Source organism: Macadamia integrifolia, unplaced genomic scaffold (assembly GCF_013358625.1).
Source record: "Macadamia integrifolia cultivar HAES 741 unplaced genomic scaffold, SCU_Mint_v3 scaffold536, whole genome shotgun sequence".
Lineage (NCBI taxonomy): Eukaryota > Viridiplantae > Streptophyta > Magnoliopsida > Proteales > Proteaceae > Macadamia > Macadamia integrifolia.
The window spans coordinates 182,670-188,397 of NW_024870477.1; the positions used below are offsets into that span (position 1 = coordinate 182,670).

The 5,728-nt window shown below is 36.1% G+C and overlaps 1 long non-coding RNA gene across 1 annotated transcript; it reads left to right on the forward strand.

Annotated features, from left to right (window-relative positions):
• Positions 1-3,124: 3,124 nt before the first annotated feature.
• On the forward strand, positions 3,125-4,289 carry LOC122069114. Its single transcript, XR_006137375.1, has 4 exons — positions 3,125-3,428; positions 3,541-3,607; positions 3,685-3,750; positions 3,828-4,289. It is a non-coding gene; the product is annotated as an uncharacterized LOC122069114 (long non-coding RNA).
• The last annotated feature ends 1,439 nt before the right edge of the window (positions 4,290-5,728 follow it).

The following is a 5,728-nucleotide window of genomic DNA, read 5'->3' on the forward strand; positions in this document are numbered from 1 at the left end:
GTCTGAAGCCTCCATTACTGCCATAGGAAAGTTCAAATATGTAGAGTGTTGGTATATGATGTCTTGTATTCCGTCACAGTTTAATCCAGGAAGTACTGGTGCAGCACCTAGACAGGTAAGACAGAGGTCCCACTCCGATTAACGGGCCGTGGAGGTTGCAAGGGGGCAGGAGGCCTCCCTGCATAGCAGGGGGTGTAGGGGGGCACAGCCCCCTGTTCGAATTTTTTATTTGAGGGCAATTGTGTACTTTTCAGATTAGAGTTTTTTTCGCTATATATTTGTAGCGAAGGTTTCTTTCTCTGTAATGCAAGCAATACTGAAAGGTGTGAGGATGAGCGTTATAACCCTATTCTCCATTGATAGTGAAGCATGATCTCATCTCACCAGGGACGTAGGCAACCTTGCCGAATCTCGTAAAAATCCATGTGCATTGTTTGTTTTGTTTTTTCCATTATCTTCTGCATCGTTTTAGGGTTGCGTTTCTACATAGAGAAGCTGGAAGACATGCAACCACAACCCAATTGGCCATAAAATTAGGCTAGAAAATATTTCCCATTGGAAAAATAGACACCCTGGACATGAGTGACTACTGAAAACGCATTTATCTAAGAATGAAAGATTAACCTTGTAGATTCTATGATAAGATTAATCTCCTTTGTTCATATGTGACAACTTGTGTTTTATCGCTACTATATGTGGTAGATTTCCATTGGATTGTCAAAAAAATTCTGACAACTTTAGAAGGATTCATCACATGGATTCTGATCTAGTGGTTTGAAAAGGTGATTAATTCAATTGGGTTGACCTATCAGTTTATGTACCTTTGCCTATAAATGATCTCCAGCCTTATTGTGGCTTGACTACAACCACTTCTACGTAAATTGATATCCTTTAATCATAATGGTTTCATTAAAGGGCGACATATATAAGACAATGTGTTTATCTTTCATGAAATCCTACACTATATCAAGAGGAAAAAAAAGATAATCATGGCCTCATATCAGTCAAATTAGACATGAATAAGGCATACGATTGCCTTGAGTGGAGCTTTCTCCGAAAGACCCTACTACACTATCACTACGAATTCAGCTTGGGAGATTGTGCCAGATAAAATTTCAAAAGTTAATTGCGCTAAAGTTGTTTGGTTTGTTGGAAATATTTCAAGACAATACCTCACCATTTGGAGATGTCTTGTTGATGCTCTTCCTACAATGAATAATCTTCTTCATAAAAATATTGGGGTTAGTCCTCCTTGTGTTTTTTGTTGGGCTAATTTAGAAAGTAAAACTTATTGTATGATTCAAGGAGATATGTATTCTATGTGTTCTCAAAGTGGGAGGCAGTTTCCTAACATTTTTCTCATGTTACTTCATGAGTTTGGTAGTAGTTTAATGGTTATGACCCTCTTCTCTAGATTATTTTGAAATAAGGTGACAACGCCTCAAATTCTTGCTACCTTCACTGAAGATGTGATTTTTAGGTGTTCCTTTACGCAATTTTCAGGTGCTTGCAATGCTAGGGATCAATTTATAGTTGAAAAATGGGGTATGCGCATGCCTAAGGTTGTTAAAATCCCAAGGGCTTGCTCATGGTTCCCTCCCCCTAACAATATGATTGCATCACATTGTGAAGTGCTCTTGCTCAAGACAAACCCTCGTATGGAGGATTTATTAGAGATAATAAGGGTGCCTCCATTATTGCTTATGTGGGTCTTGGTGAGATGTTTTCAGTTTTGAGTATAGATAAAATTCTTCATCTATCTGGCTCGGAAGGAATTTAAGCATGAGTGGAGGGAATTGAACCAATCAGCTGATTGTTTGGCTTCATTCTCTTCTAATACCGTGGAGATGCTCCATCCTCTTGTTCAAAGTGATGCACATAGTATGATTTATTATTGGATATACATTCTTTTGTGCTCTTTTGGGGCCTTTGCTATTTGGTTGAAGTCTCTCTCCCTCTAGGCTTATTCTAGAGACTGCCTATTGTTGATTTTTTTTCAATTTCCTTTTGTAATACACATATTTTACCTGAAATAATAAATAAATATATAAATAGATCTTTTTATTTGATTTTTTCTAATATAAATTCCCTTCTCTTCCATTTAACTCTTTCTCTATTGCTATCAAAAAAAAAAAAAAAAAAAAAATCTTTTTATGTTTTATTGATGTTAAAAATCTGAATGTCACTATGCCTGATAAAGTATAATGTTTTACTATTTGCCCCTTGGCCATAGGTGGGTACATCCTAATAGAGGACCCTACATACATCTCAATGGCTCAATTTTAACCTAAAATAGATAAGGAAAATAGTTTACGCACTAATTCAATATTAGTGAAATTACCAAGATACCATAAGATGGAAATGAAGTACAAAATGGCACCACTACAAGAAAAGGGGGCATTTGCGACAGTTTTTTAGAGACGGACATATTTTTTGTCCCATAAATAAATCATTCGGGACAGATATAAATCCGTCGCTAAATTTTGACTATTTGGGATAAAAAATATACCGTCGCAATAATTGAGATGGATTATTTCCGTTGTTATTGTGGTGTCCCTACACATCTAACAATTGGGATAGAAAACTTACCGTCTCAATTTTTGAGACGGATCTTTCCGTCGCAACTGTGATTGAGTTTTATAACTGTTAAGACAGATGGTTTTCCGTCTCTAAATCGACAATTAAAGACACAAATAATTTTGTCCCTAGTTGTGTAGCAATTGGGACAGATACTGACCGTTCAGAAAAGTGGGCATTAGCGACGGGCGTAATTTATGTCTGCTAAACAAACCATTTGGGGTGGATATAATTCTGTCACTACATTTATAGCAGTTGGGGGAGATATCTTACCCTCACAATATTTGAGACGGATTTTTCCGTCGCTATTGTGATTGAATTTTACATCTATTACAACGAATTACTTTCTGTCCCTAAATAGACCATTCGAGACGGATACAATTCTGTCGCAATATATGGGAATATGAGATAGATATATTACCGTCCCAATATTTGGGACGAAGTTTTTCCGTCACTATTATGATTAAATTTTACATTTATTATAATTGCATTTACATCTATTATGATGGATTTTTTTCATCCCTCAATAAATCATTTGATACATAAATAGTTCCGTCACTACATATGAAAATTTTTCGTCGCAAAAATTGGAGACGAATGACTAATTGTCCCTAAATTAAAGAAATTTTCTTATCATTGGAGACGGAAATTTTCCATTGCAAATTGGGGGCGGATAATTAAATGTCCCTAAATTAAAAATCCGAGACCCCTTCCCGCGCGCACTCAAATCTCAAACAATTTGATGAGTTTTGAGAAATCGTTCCCGATCAAAACGATAGAGTGCTTCTTCACCCTTCTCTTTGTGCAGAGAGAGAGGAAAAGAGTTTCCGCCCTAGCTTTGGACACAGCAGGTACGCCTTTTTCATCTTTTTCTTCTTCTTCTACTCTCTTCCATCTTCTTCATCATTGGTTTCCCCTTTTTTGTTTTGTTTTTGCTTTTGTTTTTTTTTTTTTTTTAAGCAGAAAACCCTGCTCTTCGCGCATAGAGAGAAGAGCCCAGATCCGCCTCTGCCCTTGGTTCTGAACACAGGTATGTCTTTTTCTTCTTCTGTTACTATTCTCTTCCATCTACATCCTCAGTTCACTGATTTTATTTTTTTAAGGCAGAAAACCCTGCTCTTCGCGCATAGATAGAAGAGACCAGATCCACCTCCGCCCTGGTTCTGAACACAGGTATGTCTCTTTCTTCTTAGCTACTATCTCTTCCATCTAAATCCTCGGTTCCATTTTTTTTTTTTTTTTTTTTGCAGAAAACCATGCTATTTGCCACAAGAAGGAGCTACCCCTCCGCCCAAATCGTTACTTTGTGGGCTTTCTTCACCAAAATTTCTGGTACCTATTCTCTGTTTCTCCTGATTTGATGCTTTTATGCTATATAGGGTTTTAAGGATCCTCCAAGTGTTGGTTGGGTTTGTAATGGACTAGCTGTACTGGGGGATTAATGTCAACGGACTTCGCCACATTGGGTGGAACTTCATCATAGATTTTTGAGTTTCCGATAGTGTTTATGTGAGAGTAACCGATGACGATTCTGAATTGGCTGTGGTTGGATCACTAAATTCATAGCTGGGGTGGGATTTAAAGCTAATATATTTGATTTTATTTTTTTCCATTTGTATTTTCCAATTGTAGATCAGAGTGATGTAGACAATGAGGGCAAACATGTAATCTAACTCTCAATGTGCTTTCATATTTTGGTGGAAACTCTTGTAATGTAGGCTTGATTTTCGAATGCAATGTTAGTTGTTATGTATCATCTCAGAAATTTTAATTATTATTATTATTATTTTTTTTTTTTATTGGATGGGGGGGGTTGAGGGTGATCTCTGGGCTTACTGGTCTGCACTATATTAAAAAATTATTCTATCTGGTTCAGTCTCAACCTACATCCACAACAGAGTCTAATGTCTTTACTGCCTTGTTTAATTGTCTGATTTATACTGAATTTGGCACTCTTTCATTGCCTTGTTTAATTGTCTTTTGTTGAAGATAAAAATGAATCCTTATATTTAACATATGTTTGCCACCCAGACACTCCATCTGGGTGAAATGTGCAGTGTCAGACACCATTATTGGACATATATATCAAACTTTTGATATCATTACTAGACATTGTTTTTTGGCCATATTTGTAGACCAATTATTGTATTTCTTCTTTTTCTTTTCCCTACTTAGTTTCTTCCATTAGATTCTTTTTCTTTTCCCTGTCTAGTTTCTTCCATTAGAATAACTATTGGGATATTACCAGATCACCCAAAATTGGGTTTCAAAAGCAAGATTAAGTTCTTTCCTTAATGCTGCTTTGATTCAATTTCAAACCCCTTTGCAAAAATGATATTTTTTCCATCTCTCTTTTACACTGTTGTTTGATATCTGATCTTGTTTCTTATCCCTTCTCACATAAATTCTGTTTCTTGTATTGCCTTGCATGCTACATGACATTATGGTGGTGGTGTTGTGTGGTCAGTTACACTAAACTTATGAACTGTATTTTGATATTGCAAGTTCTAATCTTGGTATCCCTACAATACAGTATTGTAGGGATACCAAGTGTATTGTAGGGATACCAAGATTAGAACTTGCAATATTTATATTCATTTCAAAGTCAAAATAGAACACTGGCATGTGTTTCCTACGAGTTAAAAGAGAGGGTTTCTTGAGAGTTTTGTAGGGATATCTTAAACTCTCTGGGCATCCAATCATGAATTTGTAGACGCAATGGCTTTTAAGATATAGCTTCAACTTGCTCCTTTATAGGGGAAATAAGTGTGAGATTAGGGAGAGAACTTAGGCTTAACCATTGTGGTTTCTTACGTTGTCTACTGGATATTGAGATGAAAAATCATATGTTTTTGTTGTTAATTACTTCACTAAATAACTTTTAGGAATTGAAAACAGATAGATTTTTTTTAGCACTGATTGCAAGTTGTGAAATCTAAATGGATGCGTCTGTTTCTAGCATTTCAAGATAGACCAGTCTCAAGTAAAGGGAATGAAGGTGGGTAAAATTCAATAAGTGCAAAATCAGTTCCAAAATGAAGAAATAAAACTAACTAGCAGAACAGGATCACCAAAATAGAGAACTAGAGAACAATTAGGGAGAAAATTGATAACTTGTAACAGAGTGACAAGATGGGGCAGCTTTTCTGGT